General features: G+C 46.4%; 1 long non-coding RNA gene across 17 annotated transcripts in view; it reads left to right on the top strand.

The window, feature by feature from the left end:
* The first annotated feature begins 15,013 nt into the window (after window positions 1-15,013).
* LOC119374435 (uncharacterized) overlaps window positions 15,014-15,179 on the top strand; it is a 47,589-nt gene continuing 47,423 nt past the window's right edge. For all 17 annotated transcript variants that reach the window (XR_007414425.1, XR_007414413.1, XR_007414427.1 and 14 more), the window contains exon 1: window positions 15,014-15,142. This is a non-coding gene — a long non-coding RNA (uncharacterized LOC119374435). The remainder of the gene's footprint in view (window positions 15,143-15,179) is intronic.

Here is a 15,179-nt window from a genome sequence, read left to right as displayed (position 1 = left end):
GACCCCATCTTACCACTTTTTTTTTTTTTTCGGGGAACGCACGTGTGTCTGGTGAGAAAAAAAAAGGCGCGCGAAAACACTCTAGGGCAGCGCTAATGCGTCCAAGAAGCGAATCGAATTTGAATTGAATCGTTTTCGTTGTTAACACAAAATATCGTTGGCACCCTAACATTAAAACAAATTAACATGAAAACCATAAACTGAGCATCAAGTACAAATATTAAAACTCTTCAGAGTGTGCGGACTATCAAATTCTGGCTCTGCAAGCGACTTTTACGCTAATTTTGTGTTTATTTGGACATAGATAATATTTTGAAATATTCGTATTAACGCATATGGGCTATTCCCGAAGACCGAATCAAGTATGACGATATTCGATTCTATATTCCAAATGTTTTCATTATATCTGATGTCCTCCCTCTGTCATGCGGCTCGATCAGATCAATCATGTATTTATATTCACGACCGTGCTAAAGCGGTGGACAGTTCGGTGGACAGTTCAAAATGATCGATATTTTAATAGAGCCTAGCGCGCTATAGTATCAGGATCACAATTAAATTTCTGCTCGGTACTCGCATTTATTCCCATTTATTGATGTTGCTCAACCAAATGCTTTGCGTCTAATGCATGCAAAGGCGGACATTTTCTTGAGCTTCGAGCAGAAACCGTAAACGCTCGGTACACTTGAAAAGCACTGATGTCGTACCACTGTACATTGAGCATATAAGTGCTTCATCATAACAGGTCATCATAAGGCTTGAAAGGTGCTCATGACAATGCGGCGGAGGATTCTCGGCGGCCCGATCGCTAAAGGTTCTGAAGTTTCTTGCGAAACAGGTGAAAAATTTCGACATTTAAATTCCGCATTCTAACCAACTCCGCAATTGTACCTTTTCTTATTCACATACTTAATGTGCACATCAGAAATATTCGGCTGGATTCGGGAAAACTGAGGCACAGCAAACATATAACTTTAGTGCTGGGGTTATTGATTGGAGCAGAACTGCAAATGCGACGTCATTCTTAGACAAATGGACGTGTAATAAGCTACAAGAACGCCAGATTTTAAGATCACTTCGCAATTCAGCTTTTCATGTAATCAGTTAGAGCTTTCGCGCCCCTGAAACACGTATCTGAAATTTTCTATTAAAGTTGTGCAGTCCGCGAGAACTCTATTTCGCACAATTCGTGTGACGAAATTAATATTTTTTTGGTCTCGCTATAAAGCAGCCAAAACCTTTCCGATGGGAGAAAGAATGATTTAATTCATTTTCAATAAAGTTTATTATTAATAGATGGTGTAATGTATATGGTCGGTTACAATCAACGTGCCATTTGCGAACTATTTGAGTCAATTCTATACCGCGGCACAATGGACCATTGTAAAGCCACATTAAACATAAATTCGCGTGCTTGCACTTTCTTATCCGTTATGTACTTCCTGGTGGCAAATATATTGATCTCCAGAGTGTTCAAATCTTGCGATTTCTCAAGGTTATAAAAATATTTTAACGATATTCTCCGATCGAATAATTCTTCACAACACCGAAGAACTCCAACTTCCATATTGATGTCAATGCATGCGCTCATCATTATGGCCATCGCATGTCTAGTCAGCATCCGATTAATAGCTTAACTTCAGTCAGTTCAGAGCAAAACTCGATGTTATCCCTTAGCCGGAAGTTTCCCATACGTCTGTGGTTGACGGTCATTGCTGTTTTCCTTGTTTGACCAAAGGCCGTCATCGCGTTTGTAGCTACACTACATGACTTATTCTTCAACATACTGCCCAAACGCGCTCGCGCTTGGTAGCTCGAAACCTAAATGTTGAACTTCAAAATAAAATTGACCAGTGTTCAACTTGTCACTCGATCAGAGACGAATACTTTTCACCACGTCGCGTTATTTTGCTCTGCTTTCGATAACAACGGCGTTAGATTGATGAGCTCTGCTGACAAATCCTCATCACTCTATGCAGCCGATGTAAGGCTGGACAAATATATAAATCAATCTAACGGTGTCGAGCAGTGCACCTGGTCCCATGTGGTGCGTCAGCAAGGGACTTGATAATTAAGTTCTCATATGTGTAGAAACGTACGGTACGCTTACGTTGCGCAGCCTCTACAGTCAGCCACACATATCGTCAACGGCACGTGAAGCGTCTACTATTAGCAATGTAATTTTATTACTTGTTTTTCGTTTTGCATGCGAGGCACCGACGACGGCAGATTACCGCGAGGCACTAGCTATGCATTTGTCTAACGCGTCTTGAAATATAAAGCTACAGCGTCCATAGAATCATAGAAATATAAAGCTACAGCGTCCAGTTTTAAGCACGTGTTGCTCCCATTGATAATTATCATTATGTGAAATAACGGAAATAGTAAACATTTTATTAACATTCCAACAGAACAGCAGTGCGCGTTGCGCGTTGCGCATTACCCGCCGCAAATGCTCCATTATGCGATTCTTTTATACGTATGAGTCAGAAGATCAGACAAATCCGCGGAATGTTTCTCATGCATTTCCATGCATCATATTCGCTTGCTTATCTTTTTGTTTAGTATTTTCAAGACGTATAAAATGATCACCATGCGATTTCTGACTGGCATTATTGCGTATCTTGAGGCAGTGCATCGTTGGGATTATTTTAACTTCTTTATAATGTAGGTTACGGTGTACCTGCTTTGTCTTTTATTAAAAACAGGGGTTCACACTTTTATTTGAAATGCTGTGCTAAAATGATGAATGTCACCAACATATGCAAGACGACCTCTGACAAAGTGATGGGATAACAGAAACTTTTCAAATAGGCATATCGAGGAATATGAGCTTATTATCTGTAAGAGATAAAGGTGTAACTACATTGCACATTAAAGAAAAAGATAAATTCGCGTTAACTTAATTCAAACTTGTTACTACCTAGACGTACACGCGTAAATTTTGACAAACGCAAGTCTTTAGTGGTGCTGTTTCGGACATGTGTCCCATTTTCTTGGCGGCTTTGCGTGCCTGCAGATGTGCGGCTTCTTCGAAAGAGGAGGCGGCTCCACCATTCTGCCCTTGCGGCGCTAGAAAACGCTGAGAAAGAAAACCGGAGAACAGCGGAAAAAAAGAAGTTTCCCTCTCCCCACCGGGACCTTCCGGGGCGCGGGCCGCAGTAGCGCATGTTATTTTGCTTCTTTTTTTAAGTGTGTTTTTCACTCCACGCTCCCTAGCTACACTGTAGAGCAGCGCGCGGTTCCTCTTGGCTCTTTCCCGCACTTTTCCACCTTCTGCGTTTTATTTTCCACAGCACGAGTCTTCAGTGGATTGCCACTGCTGTGTGTTCATTCTAACAATCTTGAAAGAATATTTCTTGTTTATATATTATTCGTGTATTGGTACTACTAAAATCTTACATTGCGGCCACGCCAATTTTGATGAGTTTTTTTCACATAGCATATATGGTATTGCCGTTTGCCTGACTTATCCGTCAGCGAAAGATGAGAACGTTTACTCATTCCATTGCGCAAATTACATAATAAAGGACTAGCTGTTAGAACAAAACATTGCGTCTCTCTATCCACAGGCTGTTTGGGTGCAGCGCTGCTCGGGCAGCACGCAAAAATTTTCATGCTTCATGTTGTCTGTATACAGACGGTGCTTCTTTTAAGTTATACAGAACGGTTTTTAATGGCCGTTTTAGTTCAGAAATGACATAAATGTATTATGTGAGCTCGGTTTAATGCAAGCGGGTGACATTACTTGCATGAAAAAGCAAAATAAATAATCGCCTATCTAAATAAAGTTCATTTATGACCTTCAAATTACACTGCCTTACCTACTGCAACTAACTGTAGCCACTGAGTTTGCAATAATTGGAATGAAATCTTACGATTTAATATTTATGCCATCAAATTTGAGGTAGAAATTCACTGTTTGCTTCGGTCACGTTTTTTTTTTTTTTTGTAAGAATCCGTTTTAAGCATCGAACAACGACAAAAGCCTAGTTTAACGCGGCCCATGTATATAAATACTGTCGCACACTTGGCGAATGATGGTCTCGAAAAAATCTAGATACGCACGCTTGGAGAAACCATGCACGAATGTAATGGCTCGCTATTATTTTTGTTATTTAGTCAATAATGTATTTGGATTGTTCGCATAAATAATCTCTATCACTTGGTGTAATCAGCTCAAGGACCACAAGTATGTTGTGTGTCACAGGTGATTTTTGTAATGTTTAAAAAATCACACTGTAGGAGTTGTTTACACTTCCTGCAGTGTATTTTATGCTGCCCTAAAATAATACACGCTGTTCGAATTCTCTGCCGGCAACCAAGGCCGGCACGACGTGTTGCCGACTTGTCGCCCCGACAAGCGTTTGGCGCGCTCGGCGTTCACTCGGCCACCAACGGTGGTGCGAATCGTGCAGCCGACCTAGTGCCGACAAGTGTTTGGCGCGCTCGGCGTTCACTTGGCCACCGACGGTGGCGCGAATCGTGCAGCAGATCTAGTGCCGACGTAGCTGGCAGCGCACCTCCGGCCGACCCTTTTCGGATGCCTGGTGGCCAGTGAAGTCGGCTGCCGGCTATTTGCCAGTGATCAGCCAAACGTCGGCAGTCGGCCAGCGTTGCTTGGGTTTTCTCTTGCTTAGCCTTAACACCAACTAACACACGCAGACTGATTAATTGCGAGAACCCCCGCTGAATAGCGAGAACGGATGCAAAAGTATAAGGAACCTCTTCGCGTATCAAAGGGGGAAAAATTCACGAGCCGAGCGAGCCAAGCGTTTTCGATGCTGCTTAATGGAGGTGCATTTTCTTCTTCACAATGCTTTTAATTTAATCTAAATAATACAAGACCTGATAAAACTTTCATAACCTGACGACAGACGCCCTTGTCGACGTTCTTCATCTGAGCAACACACTTGCAACTGACTTGGAAGGGCCCCTTCGCAGACACAGTATCCTCCCTAGCACCGTGAACATGATTACCGCCGTAAAGATCGCTGCCGCGAAGAAGCCTGCTTTTATTTTAAACAACTTTCTACGAATTCAGTTCCGCGGAATCCACACAATCGCGCGCTGCTCGTTCCGACATGCCATTGCTCTGCTCCCACACAGCGGCGTTCGCAGCATGTCGCGACGGGATCACGCGCGCGGCCGCTACTCGCGGCGCCGACTGTCCCAGCGCCGCAGCGCCACCATACCAGCTGTCGAGGCCTAGGTCGGTTGCGGACGTTTCTCGCAAGTGTTGCTCTGCTTTTTTTTTTTGCTTTTTTTTGTGCGTGTTCTAAGAAAACGCATAAATTGTTTTTCTGATGTGTTGGTGCGTGTCGTATTTAATGTGGACGGGCAGTTTATAGAGGCGTTTAACTCTATCTGAATTAATTACGGGGAGAGTGCACATGTAAGACGGAATTAAACGCGTCTAACGGTCTGCACTAATTAACGTGTTAATACGTACCATACAATAAAAGAAAGACGCGAATATAAGTTTTCTCTCTTTAGATGTTTATTTTGCAGTTGTATGGATGCACTAATTTTACATGCAACATTGTTCGCACGGAGCGTTTGCATCAGCCCTTGTGCAACGCAACCGTACAGTCCATGTGATCGCGGCATGATATATAGCGCTGACATATATATATATATATATAAGACGGACGGCATTCTTGTAGGATCGGCTCCCAATTCTTTCGGCCAGTTCTCGCGCTCTTGGCCCTGAACACGTACGCAGATACGACGTTTTACCGTCGAGATGTGAGACGGTAAATCGCCACCCTTATCGAGATGTGAGACTTGCATTGTTCTTCTGTCGGTAAAGACTGAAAGAAAGAACAATGAATAATACTGTGAGAAAGGTAGACTATTTACTTGACCAGTTGCAGAGTCATGTCGCGTCTAGAAACTATTCACACAACTAAACAAAATAATTTTGTTGCTGCACAAAGAAGAAAAACACTGCACTTACAATAAATACGAGTGTGCTGAAATTCTGAGAAGTGCTTCAAGCTCCACAGCGCACAACCTAGATAATATGTAGACAGGTTTTCATTGTTGGCTCGTAATGTCACTGGAAAACAAATGGTACTATAAATAGATTAATGAGAGACACAATCTCACCTTCAAAGCGGCCACGGGCCAGTCACATATTGTGCACTCGGCATTTACAGCACACCTGCGACCAAATTCACTGTGAAAAGCGATTGCGTGAGACTTTTGTAACCAAGCATGCGTCTTACCAGAATTCTTTTCAGTTGGCGAGACCAGCGCAGAACGCCACACCAGCCCTTGTTGCAGTGTTCCCTAGGGAAAACGACAAAATAGGTCACGGTCTTACAATAAGATGCCACAAATAAAAAACAAGAAAATCTTGCATATTTGCCCGTCAACATAGGCGTGCGCAGGGGGGGGGGGGCAAAGGGGGCGAGAAGGGGGGCGCAAAGTCAGCCCTATACATTGTAGGGGGGGCGATAGGGGGGGCGCAAAGGCAGCCGCATACATTGACATAATAGGGAGGGGGGGCGCTGCGACGAACCTTCGCCCCCCCTGAAGGGCAACCCTGCGCACGCTTATGCCCGTCAACGAAGTCTTTTGGTCCACGGACAAATATAACCGCCGTTCGCCTGAATATTTCTGATCTGCCAGCTAGAAGAGACGACCAGATTGACGCATCAATTGTGTAAATAAAAATTGATTTTGTCTCTAGACAAAACTCACCATGCGATACACCGAGGAAATAGAATGCCGCTAGCGGGAGACGGCCGCGCGCCTCCAGGATCGAGACAAACGAAATGCTTCTGAGTGCTTGCCCGTCTCTGTGTAGTGTTTCAGCACGTCCTCGCTCGAAAGAGCTACGATTTGGCGGGAAGGGAACTCACGCACGCCAAGCTTGCTTCCCTCCCCAGCGCTGTGACAAGGAGAAAAAAAAAAAAAACCGCGAGAGGTCCGGGGTCCGCGCTTGCGGCCTGAATGTCCAACGAGACTGAATGTTCAATAGTGGACGTTCAGTCTCGCTGGACATTCCGTCTCGTTGGACATTCCATCTCGGTTGGACATTCAGTCTCGTTGGACATACAGTCTCGTTGGACATTCCGTCTCGGTTGGACATTCCGTCTCGTTGGACATTCAGGCTCTGAATCTAGCGCGATTCCTTTTAGTTGGCCTTAGGTACCCTCCCGCACCACCTTCTGCGTTTTATTTTCCACAGCACGAGTCTTCAGTGGATTGCCATTGCCATGGGCGTCGGCAGTGGGGTGCAAAAGGGGCACTTGCTCCCCTCAAGCCACACCAGCACTTGCCCCCACCCAAGCTACACCAGCGTTCTCCCCATCTCCCAGCCGCGATGCAACACAGCTGGCTTGCACCCGCCAAGACGAAATCCTGCCGACGCTCATGGCCATTACTGTGTGTTAACGTTCTAACAATCTTGAAAGAATATTTCTTGTTTATATATTGTTCATGTATTGGTACTAAAATCTTACATTGCGGCCACGCCTTTTGATGAGTTTTTTTCACATAGCATGCATATATGGTATTTCCGTTTGCCTGACTTATCCGTCAGCGAAAGATATAAGAACTTTTACTCATTCCATTGCGCAAATTACATAGAAAAGGACTAGCTGTTAGGACAATACATTGCGTCTCTCTATCCACACAGACTGTTTGGTGCAGCGCTGCTCGGGCAGCACGCAAAAATTTTCATGCTTCACGATGCTTCTTTTAAGCTATACAGAATGGTTTTTAATGGCCGTTTTAGTTCAGAAATGACATAAGTGTATTATGTGAGCTCGGTTTAATGCAAGCGAGTGACATATTACTTGCATGAAAAAGCAAAATAAATAATCGCCTATCTAAATAAAGTAAATTTATGGCCTTCAAATTACACTGCCTTACCTATTGCAACTAACTGTAGCCACTGAGCTTGCAATAATTGGAATGAAATCTTACAATTTAATATTTATGCCATCAAATTTGAGGTAGAAATTCACTGTTGCTTCAGTCACGTTTATTTTTTATATCCGTTTTAAGCATCGAACAATGACAAAAGCCTTTAACGCCCATGTATATAAATAATGTCGCACACTTGGCGAATGATGGTCTCGAAAAAATCTCTTAAAACCATGCACGAATGTAATGGCTCGCTATTATTTTTGTTATTTAGTCAATAATGTATTTGGATTGTTCGCACAAATAATCTCTACTACTTGGTGTAATCAGCTCAAGGACCACAAGTATGCTGTGCGTGGTGATTTTTGTAATGTTTGAAGAATCACACTGTAGGAGTTGTTTACACTTCCTGCAGTGTATTTTATGCTGCCCTAAAATAATACACGCTGCTCGAATCCTCTGCCGGCAACCAAGGCCGGCACGACGTGTTGCCGACTTGTCGCCCCGACAAGCATTTGGCGCGCTCGGCGTTCACGCGGCCACCGATGGTGGCGCGAATCGTGCAGCCGAGTGCCGACGTAGCTGGCAGCGCACCTCCGGCCGACCCTTTTCGGATGCCTGGTGGCCAGTGAAGTCGGCTGCCGGCTATTTCCCAGTGATCAGCCAATCGTCGGCAGTCGGCCAGCGTTGCTTGGACGTCTTTGGTGTCAGAAAAATACGGCAGCCTCGGCAGGATAAGACAAGTTGCAGCACTTCCGTGAGCATGGAGTAAGGCTCAGGCTTGACAAGTGTAGTTTTCGACAAGAGCCAGTGACGTATCTCGGTCATCGGATTGACCGTGAGGGTCTGCACCCAATCGAGAAGAACGTCGAGGCGATCGCGCAAGCCCCTAACCCACAGAACGTTCAGCAGTTGCGGTCTTTTCTGGGCATGCTCACATTCTATTCGAAGTTCGTGCCGAACATGTATTCGTTACTTGCACCGTTGTACAAGCTATTAGAGAGCAACGTACACCTTGGGTCTGGGGACAGTTTCAAGAAGCAGCTTTCCGTAACGCCCGAGAAGCCGCTGTTCTGGCCCACTATGATCCCAAGAGACCCCTCAAGCTAGAATGTGACGCCTCGATCGCAAGATGGAATACATGCCTTGCACGTGACGTCAGAGACAGGTTCTTTGCGCTTGGTCCCCCAACATGGCGGCCACCGTGACTTTTTTATCTCATTAGAGTGTGTCAGTGCAGAGGAGGACACCCAGGTGTTCGGTCCACGCGCTCTTTTGTGCTCTCCCCGCTTTCTTTTGTTCGCCAGCCGCGCCAAGGGGGAACACAAAGGAACGCGGGGGTTTTGGTGTGAAAGATGCTTGGGTGCACCGGCACTAATCTGATGGCGAGCCGTCACCGTTTCTTGCTCGACGCGTTCGAACAAAAGCTCAAGGAGCGTCTCAACCCGCTGGTCCCCCAAGATGGCGTGCCGTGCTTTTCCATACCTTCGGGAATATCAACAAACCCATTAGTTTCCGATAGAACGTTGACAAGGGCGGAGAAGAATTATTCTCAGCTGGAGTGGGAAGCCCTTGCTCTTGTGTTTGGAGTGTGTAAATTTCGTGATTACCTCGTAGGCCGAGAATTCGTTTTGGTCACGGACCACCAGCCGCTCGTGAGCCTGCTGAGGGCGGACCGACCAACTCCAGTCTTGGCAGCCACCAGAATACAGCGCTAGCTCTGTCCCTGTAAGCAGCTGCTGAACGCTGACGCCCTCAGTAGACTGCCACAGCGGATGGCAGAGTCTGAACTCCCCGAAGCAGATCCACCAGACTATGTACTACTAGCCTTGGTTGGTTTCAATGATAATAATATCTGGGGTTTAACGTCCCAAAACCAAGATATGATTATGAGAGACGCCGCAGTGGAGGGCTCCGGAAATTTCGAACACTTCCTCTTGCTTCCACCGATACGCGATGCTCCTAGGTGCCCCTCTCTCCACTTTCTTTTATTTCTTTCGGTGGCCGTGAGAGCGCGCGCTGTGCACTGCGCTGTAGCGCACCCGACAAGACCGGCTGGGCTCGTCGCTTTCGTCGCGTCTTCCTTGAACGATGCAACGTTAATATTGTGTTAAGGCGGTGGCCACACGTCGGACGATGAGCCCTGATTTCGTTCAGCTGCCATCTCATCAACGGCAATGTTTCAGACGCCTCAGTTGTGTACTTTTGTCCGTTGGTTGCGGGACAAGATGGCCTCCTGCAAGACCGCGTTTTTCCAAGTCAGCTGTGTGCGTAGTTCTCGGCGTCGTAGCAGTTTGATGACGCGAGGACGTCAACTGGTGCTACATCGTGGGAACAGCTGAAGTGACTGCAAGCTTGACGACATTGTGCCAGAATATTCTAGCGTACTGTACGCGCACGATTGTGCTACACTTAAAATACCGCGCTTGGCCTCGCGCGTCAACCTGGTACGCCTGTGTGCAACAAGTGTGTTGTTATCGTTGTTGCGTCGGTTAATATTGAATTGCAATTGGAATACCGTTTTTGCAAAGGTAAGTGAAGCTGTAAGTAGTTGTCCTGCTATATGCTCGCTACTCCACGAACATTACTTCTAGAATCGCATTTTATTTTGAGCTGCACGTACCAAAGGAGATACCAAGGGAGAATCTAGTATACGAGATACATTACACGCGTGCGCATTTCCTATATAAATCTGAGTAATGCCACGCGTGCGCATCTTCTATATAAGTCTGAGTAATGCCATGCTCAATTTAAAGCGCATGTGTTAGAGGATTGTGGCTTCAATGGTGAAAGTGATTAGATATTCCGAAATATATGTGATTGCAATGCAGTTAGAACTTTCTCATATGTTAACACGGTCTGTGAACAAAAAAAAAAAAAACGCTGTGTGAATGTTTGTTGGTCATTTGCTAAAGTACGTTCACGCATTATTATGCAGCTGTCTGACGGCTGTTAAAACGTTCAGCAAGTTAGATTTTGGTTTTCTTGGCCTAGTTGAGTGCTACGGGCGAAGATAAAATCGCGTGTCTTTTGTGCGTTTCTTAAGCAGGCATACAGCCGTAATAGTCATTGTTGTTGTACTGTTTGGGGTGTTCAATAAAACAAGAATGCTGTTTTGTACTGCAACAATTTTTATTTCATCTGTGTTAACAGATCACGCAAACAACTTGGACACATGCACGTAAGAAACGTACGCAGTGCATCGCGCGCACGCATAAAAAACGGGCCTGTCATTTTAAAACAAATAATATAGAAGAATCGACGTAACAGACGGCATGGTTGTCTATTGGAGCAGCGTCGGCAGTACAAATATCAAACCAGAATGAAACATGAATAGAAAAACGGAGAGTAACAGGCGCTTTGCCCACGGCTTCTATGAGCCGCGCATATCCACCTATCGCCACCGTCCGCCGTTGGTGGCGCCACCAGTACCACTGAAAGCAGCAGCGCACGAGGCGGATAGAGCTGGTTAACGCATCATGTCAGATCTGTGTTCAAAACATGCCCATGCCAACGTCAGCTAGTCCGATGAGCTGGCCCCCTACCACTGAAAAGTGGTCACGACTGCATATTGATTGTGCTGGTCCTATTGCAGGGAGCATGATTCTAGTGGTCGTGGACGCTCACAGTAAGTGGCTCGAAGCGGTGCCCTTGAGACAAGCCAACGCTGCGTGCACAGTCAGCTGCTTGCGTGCTATCTTCTGCCGATTTGGCGTGCCACGAACCAACGGAGTGCAGTTTACCAGTGACACGTTCTTAACTTTGTCAAGATGAACAATATAACGCACTCGCGCACAGCTGTTTATCACCCACAATCGAACGGTCTGGCAGAAAGGGCAGTCAGGACCATAAAGGATGGCCTCAAGAAGTTAAATGAGGGACGGTTGGAAGATAACCTAAACAAGCTGCTTTTCAATTACAGGAGGACGCCGAACAGCTCTGGGAAATCGCCGTCAGAACTTCTCTTCGGATATCAAATACGATCCCGCCTGGATGCATGTTTTCCTCCTGCATGCGCAGGTTCGTCTGACAAGGGCGTCCGCAGAACTTTTTCCAGGGGGGTGCATCAGCAGAGTGTGGGGGAGGGGAGGGGGGCATACAGCATAGGTAGCTTTTGTTTCATTGCCGTGACATGACCGGCAAGATTAGTCCATAGCAGTATGTAACGTGCAAAGTTGGCTGGCAATCCCGAATGATGTTTCACGCGGATATGCGGGACTGGAGTGTGCTAATCAAGCTGTGTAGCTTACTGCTACTGCATAGAAAATTATTATCCAAAATTCCAAGGGGGGGGCAGCTGCCCCCCCCCTCCCCCCTTGCACACCCCTCCGGACGCCCATGTCGTCTGATGACGCGGATGAGTGGCCACTGCCAACACCGGGCGCTGCTGTGAATGCTCGGAACTTTAGAACGGGTGAAAGATGGACGCCAGGAACGAGTCTACTGCAGGGTCTCGGATGGTTCGAGTACGAACGCCGGCTGGAGTTTTAAGACGACATGTTGACCATGCAGTTGTGAAAGCGACAATGTTCGACACCCACGATAGACTCGGATCAAGAACAGGAGAGGCAAGCATCACGATCGGGCACTACTATAGCGATGAACAGTCGCCGATGCCGCCAAGTGAACAGAGGGGCACTGCAGCAGCTGAGTTCACCCGGAAGCCACAGCTCACTGCCACGGCCGTGCCCGACAAACCAGCCCAAGTCTTGCGGCGCTCTACTCGTCAACGAAAACCAGTGCAGGGCGACTTCAGTATTAAAGAGAGATGTTGTAAAGTGACGTCAGTCCCTATCAAACTGCTCGTGCTGGTGGCGCATGCGCTTTTCGTTTGCTCTCTCTCCCCCCCTTTCCCCCTTCCCCCCTTCAGTTGGAAAAAACGATTACGTTTCGCCGGCCAACTGCGTGCTGTCGTACTTACACGCCCCGCCCTGTGTGTGTCGGAACTATGTAACAGGTGTTCACTTTCTTGTCTTCGCCTTTTTTTTTTTTTTTGCGCAACTATCATTATGAGTCACTCGTTTGCTTGTCTCTATTCGCACGCATTGTTGCCACAACGTTGAAACAGCGTCTGCAACGTTGCGGAAACGTTGTGTCAGCAACTGGTGAGGGTCATGGAATTCGCCATTTAATTGAAAAATTGTGCGAGTGCAACTTAATCTACCCATGTGTCAGCCAATGCCCAAAGCAGGCCCGTAGCCAGGAATTTTTTTCGGGGGGGGGGGGGGGGGGGGACTTGCTGAAAGCCTTGACTATTTGATAAAAACGCCTTCATTATTTATTTTCGGTAAAACACCATGTATCAAAAATTTCGGAGGGGGGGGGGGAGGCGGCTACGGGCCTGGCCCAAAGTAAAAGGCATCAGTGAATTATCTGTGCTGGCGGGCTCTCACTATTTTGACAGTGGTTTGCCCCTGCGGGGGACCAGTAACATCGATAAATTATTTTGATAGACGTCAGCGGGATTTTCTTTTATTAAAGTTATGCCTCATTCGGAGCAGTGATGTTATAGTATCCTTTCAAAAGATATGTCCTCTATAACCTCCTCTTCCTGTACATTTCGAGGAGTTCATATTTGAAAAACGAAGCTCATCTATGTTGTTTTCCTCCACCGTTTTTCTTGCGTTCCAGTGGTTTTAATATAATTTTCCGTCCCAATTGTCAGGGGGTTGAACACATGATGACACGACCGTTGATGAAAAACAAACAGATTTAGTAACAATTTAAACGGATTACATAACGGCTTCTCTAGCGAGCGCGTCTTTCCGCTCCAAACGCCAAACGTCTTCCTTTCCCGCCTCTCGCGAGGGCGCAATTGTTCCTTCTCCGATTGGACGACAGGTGTCGCTAGTCTCTCAGCTCGCACTGAACGTTTGTGTCGTTCTCCGAATCGTCGGTAGGTGTCGCTAGTCTCAGCTAACATGCTCTTCTTGCATTCCCAAAATTGTAATCCTGTTACAATCAGTATTAAAAAACCGAATTATTCACCCACTTGGCCACATCGTAAACGCCGCAGTATATATATATGCACGGCGATTGCATGACATATATGTTTTGTTGCACGCAGCGCAGCCAACGACTCGACCGATAACTTCGGAAGATTTGTTGTACAGGCAGGCCGCGGATAATCGAGATTCTTGCCAGTTACGATTGAAAACTGCGCGAAATTAGGAAAAGGACATCACGAAAGACGCACAAAAACAGATAGAGCGTAAACTAACAACTGATTTATTTCACGCAGGGCGTTACAATACACAGGCGTGATCAATACAAAAAAAGGCGAAAAAACAAAACAAAGACCCACTTAACGCATTCGGCTAGTCAAACACATTTCGGCGCTGCGTCTCTTCGCTACCTGTTCTTTTGATAAAATATGCTTTTAATATTTCTTGTGCACATGCGTCCTTGCTCCTCCCATCTGTTTTTTCGGTCTTCTTTTGCTTTTACGCGCATTTTACGATCGGTTACTAGAATACTCCAACTAGCCCCTCGAGATCAAGCATCAGCCAGTCAGCTTGCCGATTTCGGGGCTCGGTATGCCCTGCACAAACCAGCAGTTTACGGCAAACGAAAAAGAAAATGCAAACAATCTTTGAAAGTGCATGTATAGGCATTGGTAAAAAAAAAATTATTAACCCAGCCCTAACAATACGTGAAATCTCGAATGATCTACGCAGCGCCAACGCCTAGAACATGCTAGACAACAACGTCACTGTGAAGATTCTTTTTCCAAAGCAAAATACATAGCCACATTGACGCCTCAGTCGTTGCTGCGCGTTCTTCTTCAAGGGCCTGAATAGGCGTCCGAGAACACTTTTGGAACGGACACCGTTTGTTCCGAGGCCTAAACAGGCCACGCAGCTGAATAAAAACACAAACAAAAGAAGAAGCACGAAGCGGGCCTGCAACCCCAACAGCGCATAGCTGACGTCACAGATAGGAATTTCCCGCAGCCGCTGTGCGACCGCAGACAGAAATCGTCCGCGGCGCGTCCTGGAGCGCACTTTCACTTTCTCGCAGTCGTAGGAATAAAGTATTGCTTACAACTACAGAAAAATGTAACACGAAAAACGAAGTGTTGTTTTTGGTAAACCGAGAAATGCCACACCATAGCTGTACGCGCATGGTAGGAGGAACTACATTTCTTCCTGGCGGAGAGCTACAAAGCGGAGAGCGGGGCTATAAAAGGCCGCGTGACGTTCGTCTCGGCGGAACTTCTCGCAGGGACGTGCGCTGGAGCTCGCGGCCGCGTGTCTGCGATAAGGTAAGCCTACGCCTTGTTTCGCCTGCCTGCTTACCTC

The sequence above is a fragment of the Rhipicephalus sanguineus genome, chromosome 11, assembly GCF_013339695.2.
Source record: "Rhipicephalus sanguineus isolate Rsan-2018 chromosome 11, BIME_Rsan_1.4, whole genome shotgun sequence".
NCBI classification, from domain to species: Eukaryota; Metazoa; Arthropoda; class Arachnida; order Ixodida; family Ixodidae; genus Rhipicephalus; species Rhipicephalus sanguineus.
Note: the sequence above shows the minus strand (reverse complement) of the source record. Positions and strands in the feature narration are given on the sequence as shown.